Here is a 15318-nt window from a genome sequence, read left to right on the forward strand (position 1 = left end):
TTCAGGAAAAAACGCATACGCCCTTTTTGGCCAACCAAGCAAGCTTGAAAAGGAAATCTGCACTACAATGAAGTCGCACTGCCCCCCGGTCAAAAGGGCCATCTGAAAAAAGTGTAAAATCCAGAAAGGCAGGACAGGCCATGGAGAACTGGGAGCCTTGTTATGCTGATGGGCGGGATATAAATTGCCAACAGCCACTCTGGAGAAGTGTATGGTGTTTCCTGAAACATCTAAAAAACAAAGCAACAGAGCCTAGGGCAATTCCACTTATGGTCCTATAGCTTAGGGAAATTAAAATAAAAAAGACACAGCCACCCCAAAGTTTGGGACAGCTGAGTTTACAAGAACCTCGTTTACGGTACAAGTTCAATATCACAGAAAGTGAAAAATGGATAAAGAAGTTGTGGTACTTACGTACAATGCAATATCACTCAGCAATAAAATCTATGTCATCAGGCCCATAGCAGCATAATGAGTGGATTCAGGTACGATGATTCTAAGTGAGATAAGTCACACAGAAAAAGAAACATCATAAGATATCACTAATACACGGAATGTAAACTTGGCTACACAGGAACAGAATTACAAAACAGAACAGGGTCTGAAATGTAGAAAACCAACTTATGCTAGCTTAAGGAGAAAGGTGAGTTGGGGTGCTGCATAAAACCAGAGATTGAAATTAGCACAGATACCGTTCCATAAGCCAAATATGTAATAGACAAGAGCTACTCCTTGCTCAACGAAGAGGACACAACACCCCATATTAAACGCCTAAGAATATACCTGCCTAGTAAAAATCTTAAAACCTATGGATTTCTATGTCTCCGAAAGACAATCAAGCGTGTGTACAGCGGCATAAATGCAGCAGTGATAGGATTGGTGAGGTTCGGTGAGCAAATGCAGACCCTTTGAAGTCATATTGCATGGTACCCATTCCATGGGTCTCAACTCTCCAGGTTTAAGGGATTCTTCCTTCAGCTAAAACATGCATGTGGAACCCAGAGTATGATCCACCGTGTGATCGGGAAACGTGTTCAAATGTGTCTCAGGTTTCGTCCCCTGGTACTCGGGTGCAACATTCCAGATGCTTTACTAACACTCTCCCCACTTGGAGAGTCAGTGCCTTTAACTTCCTGTTTGGCCCAGTTTGCAATTTCTGCGGAAAATGAACAGGAATAGGGAGAACAAATGAGAGACTAGCTGGAGGTGTCTGGACGGGCAAATTTAACTCTCATTTCCCACCAGGAAGAGGAATTAACCAAAGGCTCAGCGTGCCATGCCGGAACCACACTAGGGCCTGAAGCAATGCTGCGGTGTTGCGGCTAGCTCACAAGAAAGCGAGTTGAAGAAAGGAGCTCAGGGGCACTGTAATTCACAAACCTGCAGAGTTATAAATGACAGCTATCGTCCAAAAATATATTGAAGTAAGGCTGCCAAGAGGACTTGAAAGCGGGGCAGAATTGCAGGAAACCGATTTCAGCAGGTAGACTGGAATTGCATGTAAAGCATAGGAAAAGAGGCAGAACGTCCACAATGATGCACTTGGCCAAAAAGGGCGTATGCGTTTTTTCCTGAGTATATTCAGGAAAAAACGCATACGCCCTTTTTGGCCAACCAAGCAAGCTTGCAAAGGAAATCTGCACTACAATGAAGTCTCACTGCCCCCCGGTCAAAAGGGCCATCTGAAAAATGTGTAAAATCCAGAAAGGCAGGACAGGCCATGGAGAACTGGGAGCCTTGTTATGCTGATGGGCGGGATGTAAATTGCCAACAGCCACTCTGGAGAAGTGTATGGTGTTTCCTGAAACATCTAAAAAACAAAGCAACGGAGCCTAGGGCACTTCCACTTATGGTCCTATAGCTTAGGGAAATTAAAATCAACAAGACACAGCCACCCCAAAGTTTGGGACGGCTCTGTTTACAAGAACCTCATTTACAGTACAAATTCAATATCACAGAAAGTGAAAAAAGGATAAAGAAGTTGTGGTACTTACGTACAAGGCAATATCACTCAGCAATGAAATCTATGTCATCAGGCCCGTAGCAGCATAATGAGTGGATTCAGGTACGATGATTCTAAGTGAAATAAGTCACACAGAAAAAGAAACATCATAAGTTATCACTACTACATGGAATGTAATCTTGGCTACCCAGGAACTGAATTACAAAACAGAACAGGGTCTGAAATGTAGAAAACCAACTTATGCTTGCTTAAGGAGAAAGGTGAGTTGGGGTGCTGCATAAAACCAGAGATTGAAATTAGCACAGATACCGTTCCATAAGCCAAATATGTAATAGACAAGAGCTACTCCTTGCTCAACCAAGTGGAATCAACACCCCATATTAAACGCCTAAGAATATACCTGCCTAGTAAAAATCTTAAAACCTATGGATTTCTATGTCTCCGAAAGAGAATCAAGCATGTGTACAGCGGCATAAATGCAGCAGTGATAGGATTGGTGAGGTTCGGTGAGCAAATGCAGAACCTTTGAAGTCATATTGCATGGTACCCATTCCATGGGTCTCAACTCTCCAGGTTTAAGGGATTCTTCCTTCAGCTAAAACATGCATGTGGAACCCAGAGTATGATCCACCGTGTGATCGGGAAACGTGTTCAAATGTGTCTCAGGTTTCGTCCCCTGGTACTCGTGTGCAACATTCCAGACGCTTTACTAACACTCTTCCCACTTGGAGAGTCAGTGCCTTTAACCTCCTGTTTGGCCCAGTTTACAATTTCTGCGGAAAATGAACAGGAATAGGGAGAACCAATGAGAGACTAGCTGGAGGTGTCTGGACGGGCAAATTTAACTCTCATTTCCCACCAGGAAGAGGAATTAACCAAAGGCTCAGCGTGCCATGCCGGAACCACACTAGGGCCTGAAGCAATGCTGCGGTGTTGCGGCCAGCTCACAAGAAAGCGAGTTGAAGAAAGGAGCTCAGGGGCACTGTAATTCACAAACCTGCAGAGTTATAAATGACAGCTATCGTCCAAAAATATATTGAAGTAAGGCTGCCAAGAGGACTTGAAAGCGGGGCAGAATTGCAGGAAACCGATTTCAGGAGGTAGACTGGAATTGCATGTAAAGCATAGGAAAAGAGGCAGAACGTCCACAATGATGCACTTGGCCAAAAAGGGCGTATGCGTTTTTTCCTGAATATATTCAGGAAAAAACGCATACGCCCTTTTTGGCCAACCAAGCAAGCTTGCAAAGGAAATCTGCACTACAATGAAGTCTCACTGCCCCCCGGTCAAAAGGGCCATCTGAAAAAAGTGTAAAATCCAGAAAGGCAGGACAGGCCATGGAGAACTGGGAGCCTTGTTATGCTGATGGGCGGGATGTAAATTGCCAACAGCCACTCTGGAGAAGTGTATGGTGTTTCCTGAAACATCTAAAAAAGAAAACAACAGAGCCTAGGGCACTTCCACTTATGGTCCTATAGCTTAGGGAAATTAAAATCAAAAAGACACAGCCACCCCAAAGTTTGGGACGGCTCTGTTTACAAGAACCTCGTTTACAGTAGAAATTCAATATCACAGAAAGTGAAAAATGGATAAAGAAATTGTGGTACTTACGTACAATGCAATATCACTCAGCAATGAAATCTATGTCATCAGGCCCGTAGCAGCATAATGAGTGGATTCAGGTATGATGATTCTAAGTGAAATAAGTCACTCAGAAAAAGAAACATCATAAGATATCACTACTACACGGAATGTAAACTTGGCTACACAGGAACTGAATTACAAAACAGAACAGGGTCTCAAATGTAGAAAACCAACTTATGCTTGCTTAAGGGGAAAGGTGAGTTGGGGTGCTGCATAAAACCAGAGATTGAAATTAGCACAGATACCGTTCCATAAGCCAAATATGTAATAGACAAGAGTTACTCCTTGCTCAATGAAGTGGACTCTACACCACATATTAACCGCCTAAGAATATAGATGACTAGTAAGTATCTTAAAACCTATGGATTTCTATGTCTCCGAAAGAGAATCAAGCGTGTGTACAGCGGCATAAACGCAGCAGTGATAGGATTGGTGAGGTTCGGTGAGCAAATGCAGACCCTTTGAAGTCATATTGCATGGTACCCATTCCATGGGTCTCAACTCTCCAGGTTTAAGGGATTCTTCCTTCAGCTAAAACATGCATGTGGAACCCAGAGTATGATCCACCGTGTGATCGGGAAACGTGTTCAAATGTGTCTCAGGTTTCATCCCCTGGTACTCGTGTGCAACATTCCAGACGCTTTACTAACACTCTTCCCACTTGGAGAGTCAGTGCCTTTAACCTCCTGTTTGGCCCAGTTTGCAATTTCTGCGGAAAATGAACAGGAATAGGGCGAACCAATGAGAGACTAGCTGGAGGTGTCTGGACGGGCAAATTTAACTCTCATTTCCCACCAGGAAGAGGAATTAACCAAAGGCTCAACGTGCCATGCCGGAACCACACTAGGGCCTGAAGCAATGCTGCGGTGTTGCGGCCAGCTCACAAGAAAGCGAGTTTAAGAAAGGAGCTCAGGGGCACTGTAATTCACAAACCTGCAGAGTTATAAATGACAGCTATCGTCCAAAAATATATTGAAGTATGGCTGCCAAGAGGACTTGAAAGCGGGGCAGAATTGCAGGAAACCGATTTCAGGAGGTAGACTGGAATTGCATGTAAAGCATAGGAAAAGAGGCAGAACGTCCACAATGACGCACTTGGCCAAAAAGGGCGTATGCGTTTTTTCCTGAATATATTCAGGAAAAAACGCATACGCCCTTTTTGGCCAACCAAGCAAGCTTGCAAAGGAAATCTGCACTACAATGAAGTCTCACTGCCCCCCAGTCAAAAGTGCCATGTGAAAAAATGTTAAATCCAGAAAGGCAGGACAGGCCATGGAGACGTGGGAGCCTTGTTATTCTGATGGGCGGGATGTAAATTGCCAACAGCCACTCTGGAGAAGTGTATGGTGTTTCCTGAAATATCTAAAAAAGAAAGCAACAGAGCCTAGGGCACTTCCACTTATGGTCCTATAGCTTAGGGAAATTAAAATCAAAAAGACACAGCCACCCCAAAGTTTGGGACGGCACTGTTTAGAAGAACCTCGTTTACAGTAGAAATTCAATATCACAGAAAGTGAAAAATGGATAAAGAAGTTGTGGTACTTACGTACAATGCAATATCACTCAGCAATGAAATCTATGTCATCAGGCCCATAGCAGCATAATGAGTGGATTCAGGTACGATGATTCTAAGTGAAATAAGTTACTCAGAAAAAGAAACATCATAAGATATCACTACTACACGGAATGTAAACTTGGCTACACAGAAACTGAATTACAAAACAGAACAGGGTCTCAAATGTAGAAAACCAACTTATGCTTGCTTAAGGGGAAAGGTGAGTTGGGGTGCTGCATAAAACCAGAGATTGAAATTAGCACAGATACCGTTCCATAAGCCAAATATGTAATACACAAGAGCTACTCCTTGCTCAACGAAGTGGACTCTACACCCCATATTAAACGCCTAAGTATATAGCTGACTAGTAATTATCTTAAAACCTATGGATTTCTATGTCTCCGAAAGAGAATCAAGCGTGTGTACAGCGGCATAAACGCAGCAGTGATAGGATTGGTGAGGTTCGGTGAGCAAATGCACAACCTTTGAAGTCATATTGCATGGTACCCATTCCATGGGTCTCAACTCTCCAGGTTTAAGGGATTCTTCCTTCAGCTAAAACATGCATGTGGAACCCAGAGTATGATCCACCGTGTGATCGGGAAACGTGTTCAAATGTGTCTCAGTCTTCGTCCCCTGGTACTCGGGTGAAACATTCCAGTCACTTTACTAAAACTCTCCCCACTTGGAGAGTCAGTGCCTTTAACCTCCTGTTTGGCCCAGTTTGCAACTTCTGCGGAAGATGAACAGGAATAGGGAGAACCAATGAGAGACTAGCTGGAGGTGTCTGGACGGGCAAATTTAACTCTCATTTCCCACCAGGAAGAGGAATTAACCAAAGGCTCAGCGTGCCATGCCGGAACCACACTAGGGCCTGAAGCAATGCTGCGGTGTTGCGGCCAGCTCACAAGAAAGCGAGTTGAAGAAAGGAGCTCAGGGGCACTGTAATTCACAAACCTGCAGAGTTATAAATGACAGCTATAGTCCAAAAATATATTGAAGTATGGCTGCCAAGAGGACTTGAAAGCGGGGCAGAATTGCAGGAAACCGATTTCAGGAGGTAGACTGGAATTGCATGTAAAGCATAGGAAAAGAGGCAGAACGTCCACAATGATGCACTTGGCCAAAAAGGGCGTATGCGTTTTTTCCTGAATATATTCAGGAAAAAACGCATACGCCCTTTTTGGCCAACCAAGCAAGCTTGCAAAGGAAATCTGCACTACAATGAAGTCTCACTGCCCCCCGGTCAAAAGGGCCATCTGAAAAAAGTGTAAAATCCAGAAAGGCAGGACAGGCCATGGAGAACTGGGAGCCTTGTTATGCTGATGGGCGGGATGTAAATTGCCAACAGCCACTCTGGAGAAGTGTATGGTGTTTCCTGAAACATCTAAAAACCAAAGCAACAGAGCCTAGGGCACTTCCACTTACGGTCCTATAGATTAGGGAAATTAAAATCAAACAGACACAGCCACCCCAAAGTTTGGGACGGCTCTGTTTACAAGAACCTCGTTTACGGTACAAGTTCAATATCACAGAAAGCGAAAAATGGATAAAGAAGTTGTGGTACTTACGTACAATGCAATATCACTCAGCAATGAAATCTATGTCATCAGGCCCGTAGCAGCATAATGAGTGGATTCAGGTACGATGATTCTAAGTGAGATAAGTCACACAGAAAAAGAAACATCATAAGATATCACTAATACACGGAATGTAAAATTGGCTACAGAGGAACTGAATTACAAAACAGAACAGGGTCTCAAATGTAGAAAAGCAACTTATGCTTGCTTAAGGGGAAAGGTGAGTTGGGGTGCTGCATAAAATCAGAGATTGAAATTAGCACAGATACCGTTCCATAAGCCAAATATGTAATAGACAAGAGCTACTCCTTGCTCAACGAAGAGGACTCAACACCCCATATTAAAGGTCTAGGAATATACCTGACTAGTAAGAATCTTAAAACCTATGGATTTATATGTCTCCGAAAGAGAATCAAGCGTGTCTACAGTGGGATAAATGCAGCAGTGATAGGATTGGTGAGGTTCGGTGAGCAAATGCAGACCCTTTGAAGTCATATTGCATGGTACCCATTCCATGGGTCTCAACTCTCCAGGTTTAAGGGATTCTTCCTTCAGCTAAAACATGCATCTGGAACCCAGAGTATGATCCACCATGTGATCGGGAAACGTGTTCAAATGTGTCTCAGTTTTCGTCCCCTGGTACTCGGGTGCAACATTCCAGTCACTTTACTAACACTCTCCCCACTTGGAGAGTCAGTGCCTTTAACCTCCTGTTTGGCCCAGTTTGCCATTTCTGCGGAAAATGAACAGGAATAGGGAGAACCAATGAGAGACTACCTGGAGGTGCCTGTACGGGCAAATTTAACTCTCATTTCCCACCAGGAAGAGGAATTAACCAAAGGCTCAGCGTGCCATGCCGGAACCACACTAGGACCTGAAGCAATGCTGCGGTGTTGCGGCCAGCTCACAAGAAAGCGAGTTGAAGAAAGGAGTTCAGGGGCACTGTAATTCACAAACCTGCAGAGTTATAAATGACAGCTATCGTCCAAAAATATATTGAAGTAAGGCTGCCAAGAGGACTCGAAAGCGTGGCAGAATTGCAGGAAACCGATTTCAGGAGGTAGACTGGAATTGCATGTAAAGCATAGGAAAAGAGGCAGAACGTCCACAATGATGCACTTGGCCAAAAAGGGCGTATGCGTTTTTTCCTGAATATATTCAGGAAAAAACGCATACGCCCTTTTTGGCCAACCAAGCAAGCTTGCAAAGGAAATCTGCACTACAATGAAGTCTCACTGCCCCCCGGTCAAAAGGGCCATCTGAAAAAAATATAAAATCCAGCAAGGCAGGACAGGCCATGGAGAACTGGGAGCCTTGTTATGCTGATGGGCGGGATGTAAATTGCCAACAGCCACTCTGGAGAAGTGTATGGTGTTTCCTGAAACATCTACAAAACAAAGCAACAGAGCCTAGGGCACTTCCACTTATGGTCCTATAGCTTAGGGAAATTAAAATCAAAAAGACACAGCCACCCGAAAGTTTGGGACGGCTCTGTTTACAAGAACCTCGTTTACGGTACAAGTTCAATATCACACAAATCGAAAAATGGATAAAGAATTTGTGGTACTTACGTACAATGCAATATCACTCAGCAATGAAATGTATATCATCAGGCCCGTAGCAGCATAATGAGTGGATTCAGGTACGATGATTCTAAGTGAAATAAGTCACACAGAAAAAGAAACATCATAAGATATCACTACTACACGGAATGTAACCTTGGCTACACAGGAACTGAATTACAAAACAGAACAGGGTCTCAAATGTAGAAAACCAACTTATGCTTGCTTAAGGGGAAAGGTGAGTTGGGGTGCTGCATAAAACAAGAGATTGAAATTAGCACAGATACCATTCCATAAGCCAAATATGTAATAGACAAGAGCTACTCCTTGCTCAACGAAGTGGACTCTACACCCCATATTAAACGCCTAAGAATATACCTGACTAGTAAGAATCTTAAAACCTATGGATTCATATGTCTCCGAAAGAGAATCAAGCGTGTGTACAGGGGCATAAATGCAGCAGTGATAGGATTGGTGAGGTTCGGTGAGCAAACGCAGACCCTTTGAAGTCATACTGCATGGTACCCATTTAATGGGTCTCAACTCTCCAGGTTTACGGGATTCTTCCTTCAGCTAAAACATGCATGTGGAACCCAGAGTATGATCCAACGTGTGATCGGGAAACGTGTTCAAATGTGTCTCAGATTTGTCCCCTGGTACTCGGGTGTAACATTCCAGACGCTTTACTAAAACTCTCCCCACTTGGAGAGTCAGTGCCTTTAACCTCCTGTTTGGCCCAGTTTGCAATTTCTGCGGAAAATGAACAGGAATAGGGAGAACCAATGAGAGACTAGCTGGAGGTGTCTGGACGGGTAAATTTAACTCTCATTTCCCACCAGGAAGAGGAATTAACCAAAGGCTCAGCGTGCCATGCCGGAACCACACTAGGGCCTGAAGCAATCCTGCGGTGTTGCGGCCAGCTCACAAGAAAGCGAGTTGAAGAAAGGAGCTCAGGGGCACTGTAATTCACAAACCTGCAGAGTTATAAATGACAGCTATCGTCCAAAAATCTATTGAAGTAAGGCTGCCAAGAGGACTTGAAAGCGGGGCAGAATTGTAGGAAACCGATTTCAGGAGGTAGACTGGAATTACATGTAAAGCATAGGAAAAGAGGCAGAACGTCCACAATGATGCACTTGGCCAAAAAGGGCGTATGCGTTTTTTCCTGAATATATTCAGGAAAAAACGCATACGCCCTTTTTGGTCAACCAAGCAAGCTTGCAAAGGAAATCTGCACTACAATGAAGTCTCACTGCCCCCCGGTCAAAAGGGCCATCGGAAAATAGTGTAAAATCGAGAAAGGCAGGACATGCCATTGAGAACTGGGAAACTTATTATGCTGATGGGCGAGATGTAAATTGCCAACAGCCACTCTGGAGAAGTGTATGGTGTTTCCTGAAACATCTACAAAACAAAGCAACAGAGCCTAGGGCACTTCCACTTATGGTCGTATAGCTTAGGGAAAATAAAGTCAAAAAGAGACAGCCACCCCAAAGTTTGGGACGGCTCTGTTTACAAGAACCTCGTTTACGGTACGAGTTCAATATCACAGAAAGCGAAAAATGGATAAAGAAGTTGTGGTAGGTACATACAATGCAATATCACTCAGCAATGAAATCTATGTCATCAGGCCTGTAGCAGCATAATGAGTGGATTAAGGTACGATGATTCTAAGTGAAATAAGTCACACAGAAAAAGAAACATCATAAGATATCACTACTACACGGAATGTAAACTTGGCTACACAGGAACAGAATTACAGAACAGAACAGGGTCTCAAATGTAGAAAACCAACTTATGCTTGCTTAAGGGGAAAGGTGAGTTGGGGTGCTGCATAAAACCAGAGATTGAAATTAGCACAGATACCGTTCCATAAGCCAAATATGTAATAGACAAGAGCTACTCCTTGCTCAACGAAGAGGACTCAACACCCCATATTAAACGTCTAAGAATATACCTGACTAGTAAGAATCTTAAAACCTATGGATTTATATGTCTCCGAAAGAGAACCAAGCGTGTGTACAGTGGCATAAGCGCAGCAGTGATAGGATTGGTGAGGATCGGTGAGCAAATGCAGACCCTTTGAAGTCATATTGCATGGTACCCATTCCATGGGTCTCAACTCTCCAGGTTTAAGGGATTCTTCCTTTAGCTAAAACATGCATGTGGAACCCAGAGTATGATCCACCGTGTGATCGGGAAATGTGTTCAAATGTGTCAGATTTTGTCCCCTGGTACCCGGGTGCAACATTCCAGACGCTTTACTAACACTCTCCCCACTTGGAGAGTCAGTGCCTTTAACTTCCTGTTTGGCCCAGTTTGCAATTTCTGCGGAAAATGAACAGGAATAGGGAGAACCAATGAGAGACTATCTGGAGGTGTCTGGACGGGCAAATTTAACTCTCATTTCCCACCAGGAAGAGGAATTAACCAAAGGCTCAGCGTGCCATGCCGGAACCACACTAGGGCCTGAAGCAATCCTGCGGTGTTGCGGCCAGCTCAGAAGAAAGCGAGTTGAAGAAAGGAGCTCACGGGCACTGTCATTCACAAACCTGCAGAGTTAAAAATTACAGCTATCGTCCAAAAATATATTGAAGTAAGGCTGCCAAGAGGACTTGAAAGCGGGGCAGAATTGCAGGAAACCGATTTCAGGAGGTAGACTGGAATTGCATGTAAAGCATAGGAAAAGAGGCAGAACGTCCACAATGATGCACTTGGCCAAAAAGGGCGTATGCGTTTTTTCCTGAATATATTCAGGAAAAAACGCATACGCACTTTTTGGCCAACCAAGCAAGCTTGCAAAGGAAATCTGCACTACAATGAAGTCTCACTGCCCCCCGGTCAAAAGGGCCATCTGAAAAAAGTATAAAATCCAGACAGGCAGGACAGGCCATGGAGAACTGGGAGCCTTGTTATGCTGATGGGCGGGATGTAAATTGCCAACAGCCACTCTGGAGAAGTGTATGGTGTTTCCTGAAACATCTAAAAAACAAAGCAACAGAGCCTAGGGCACTTCCACTTACGGTTCTATAGCTTAGGGAAATTAAAATCAAAAAGACACAGCCACCCCAAAGTTTGGGACGGCTCTGTTTACAAGAACCTCGTTTACACTACAAGTTCAATATCACAGAAAGAAAAAAATGGATAAAGAAGTTGTGGTACTTAAGTACAATGCAATATCACTCAGCAATGAAATCTATGTCATCAGGCCCGTAGCAGCATAATGAGTGGATTCAGGTACGATGATTCTAAGTGAAATAAGTCACACAGAAAAAGAAACATCATAAGATATAACTACTACACGGAATGTAAACTTGGCTACACAGGAAATGAATTACAAAACAGAACAGGGTCTCAAATGTAGAAAACCAACTTATGCTTGCTTAAGGGGAAAGGTGAGTTGGGGTGCTGCATAAAACCAGAGATTGAAATTAGCACAGATACCGTTCCATAAGCCAAATATGTAATAGACAAGAGCTACTCCTTGCTCAACGAAGTGGACTCTACACCCCATATTAAACGCCTAAGAATATACCTGACCAGTAAGAATCTTAAAACCTATAGATTTCTATGTCTCTGAAAGAGAATCAAGCGTGTGTACAGCGGCATAAACGCAGCAGTGATAGGATTGGTGAGGTTCAGTGAGCAAATGCAGACCCTTTGAAGTCATATTGCATGGTACCCATTCCATGGGTCTCAACTCTCCAGGTTTACGGGATTCTTCCTTCAGCTAAAACATGCATGTGGAACCCAGAGTATGATCCACCGTGTGATCGGGAAACGTGTTCAAATGTGTCTCAGGTTTCGTCCCCTGGTACTCGGGTGCAACATTCCAGACGCTTTACTAACACTCTCCCCACTTGGAGAGTCAGTGCCTTTAACCTCCTGTTTGGCCCAGTTTGCCATTTCTGCTGAAAATGAACAGGAATAGGGAGAACCAATGAGAGACTAGCTGGAGGTGCCTGGACGGGCAAATTTAACTCTCATTTCCCACCAGGAAGAGGAATTAACCAAAGGCTCAGCGTGCAATGCCAGAACCACACTAGGGCCTGAAGCAATGCTGCGGTGTTGCAGCCAGCTCACAAGAAAGCGAGTTGAAGAAAGGAGCTCAGAGGCACTGTAATTCACAAACCTGCAGAGTTATAAATGACAGCTATCGTCCAAAAATATATTGAAGTAAGGCTGCCAAGAGGACTTGAAAGCGGGGCAGAATTGCAGGAAACCGATTTCAGGAGGTAGACTGGAATTGCATGTAAAGCATAGGAAAAGAGGCAGAACGTCCACAATGATGCACTTGGCCAAAAAGGGCGTATGCGTTTTTTCCTGAATATATTCAGGAAAAAACGCATACGCCCTTTTTGGCCAACCAAGCAAGCTTGCAAAGGAAATCTGCATTACAATGAAGTCTCACTGCCCCCCAGTCAAAAGGGCCATCTGAAAAAAGTGTAAAATTCAGAAAGGCAGGACAGGCCATGGAGAATTGGGAGCCTTGTTATGCTGATGGGCGGGATGTAAATTGCCAACAGCCACTCTGGAGAAGTGTATGGTGTTTCCTGAAACATCTAAAAAACAAAGCAACAGAGCCTAGGGCACTTCCACTTACGGTTCTATAGCTTAGGGAAATTAAAATCAAAAAGACACAGCCACCCCAAAGTTTGGGACGGCTCTGTTTACAAGAACCTCGTTTACACTACAAGTTCAATATCACAGAAAGTAAAAAATGGATAAAGAAGTTGTGGTACTTACGTACAATGCAATATCACTCAGCAATGAAATCTATATCATCAGGCCCGTAGCAGCATAATGAGTGGATTCAGGTACGATGATTCTAAGTGAAATAAGTCACACAGAAAAAGAAACATCATAAGATATCACTACTACACGGAATGTAAACTTGGCTACACAGGAACTGAATTACAAAACAGAACAGGGTCTCAAATGTAGAAAACCAACTTATGCTTGCTTAAGGGGAAAGGTGAGTTGGGGTGCTGCATAAAACCAGAGATTGAAATTAGCACAGATACCGTTCCATAAGCCAAATATGTAATAGACAAGAGTTACTCCTTGCTCAACGAAGTGGACTCTACACCCCATATTAAACGCCTAAGAATATACCTGACCAGTAAGAATCTTAAAACCTATAGATTTCTATGTCTCTGAAAGAGAATCAAGCGTGTGTACAGCGGCATAAACGCAGCAGTGATAGGATTGGTGAGGTTCGGTGAGCAAATGCAGACCCTTTGAGGTCATATTGCATGGTACCCATTCCATGGGTCTCAACTCTCCAGGTTTAAGGGATTCTTCCTTCAGCTAAAACATGCATGTGGAACCCAGAGTATGATCCACCATGTGATCGGGAAACGTGTTCAAATGTGTCTCAGTTTTCGTCCCCTGGTACTCGGGTGCAACATTCCAGTCGCTTTACTAACACTCTCCCCACTTGGAGAGTCAGTGCCTTTAACCTCCTGTTTGGCCCAGTTTGCCATTTCTGGGGAAAATGAACAGGAATAGGGAGAACCAATGAGAGACTAGCTGGAGGTGTCTGGACGGGCAAATTTAACTCTCATTTCCCACCAGGAAGAGGAATTAACCAAAGGCTCAGCGTGCCATGCCGGAACCACACTAGGGCCTGAAGCAATGCTGCGGTGTTGCGGCCAGCTCACAAGAAAGCGAGTTGAAGAAAGGAGCTCAGGGGCACTGTAATTCACAAACCTGCAGAGTTATAAATGACAGCTATCGTCCAAAAATATATTGAAGTAAGGCTGCCAAGAGGACTTGAAAGCGGGGCAGAATTGAAGGAAACCGATTTCAGGAGGTAGACTGGAATTGCATGTAAAGCATAGGAAAAGAGGCAGAACGTCCACAATGATGCACTTGGCCAAAAAGGGCGTATGCGTTTTTTCTTGAATATATTCAGGAAAAAACGCATACGCCCTTTTTGGCCAACCAAGCAAGCTTGCAAAGGAAATCTGCACTACAATGAAGTCTCACTGCCCCCCTGTCAAAAGGGCCATGTGAAAAATGTATAAAATCCAGAAAGGCAGGACAGGCCATGGAGAACTGGGAGCCTTGTTATGCTGATGGGCGGGATGTAAATTGCCAACAGCCACTCTGGAGAAGTGTATGGTGTTTCCTGAAATATCTACAAAACAAAGCAACAGAGCCTAGGGCACTTCCACTTATGGTCCTATAGCTTAGGGAAATTAAAATCAAAAAGACACAGCCACCCCAAAGTTTGGGACCGCTCTGTTTACAAGAACCTCGTTTACGGTACAAGTTCAATATCACAGAAAGCGAAAAATGGATAAAGAATTTGTGGTACTTACGTACAATGCAATATCACTCAGCAATGAAATCTATATCATCAGGCCCGTAGCAGCATAATGAGTGGATACAGGTACGATGATTCTAAGTGAAATAAGTCACACAGAAAAAGAAACATCATAAGATATCACTACTACACGGAATGTAAACATGGCTACACAGGAACTGAATTACAAAACAGAACAGGGTCTCAAATGTAGAAAACCAACTTATGCTTGCTTAAGGGGAAAGGTGAGTTGGGGTGCTGTATAAAACCAGAGACTGAAATTAGCACAGATACCATTCCATAAGCCAAACATGTAATAGACAACAGCTACTCCTTGCTCAATGAAGTGGACTCAACACACCATATTAAACGTCTAAGAATATACCTGACTAGTAAGAATCTTAAAACCTATGGATTTATATGTCTCCGAAAGAGAATCAAGCGTGTGTACAGTGGCATAAGCGCAGCAGTGATAGGATTGGTGAGGTTCGGTGAGCCAATGCATAACCTTTGAAGTCATATTGCATGGTACCCATTCCATGGGTCTCAACTCTCCAGGTTTAAGGGATTCTTCCTTCACCTAAAACATGCATGTGGAACACAGAGTATGATCCACCGTGTGATCGGGAAACGTGTTCAAATGTGTCTCAGGTTCCGTCCCCTGGTACTCGGGTGCAACATTCCAGACGCTTTACTAACACTCT

The 15318-nt window shown here is 43.8% G+C and overlaps 1 long non-coding RNA gene across 1 annotated transcript in view; it reads right to left on the bottom strand.

Annotated features, from left to right (window-relative positions):
- Positions 1-15318, bottom strand: part of LOC137217930 (uncharacterized) — a 393134-nt gene that overhangs the window by 42270 nt on the left and 335546 nt on the right. Inside the window, exon 2 of the long non-coding RNA XR_010940321.1 lies at positions 11467-11552. This is a non-coding gene — a long non-coding RNA (uncharacterized lncRNA). The remainder of the gene's footprint in view (positions 1-11466; positions 11553-15318) is intronic.

The sequence above is a fragment of the Pseudorca crassidens genome, assembly GCF_039906515.1.
Source record: "Pseudorca crassidens isolate mPseCra1 chromosome 1 unlocalized genomic scaffold, mPseCra1.hap1 SUPER_1_unloc_1, whole genome shotgun sequence".
NCBI lineage: Eukaryota > Metazoa > Chordata > Mammalia > Artiodactyla > Delphinidae > Pseudorca > Pseudorca crassidens.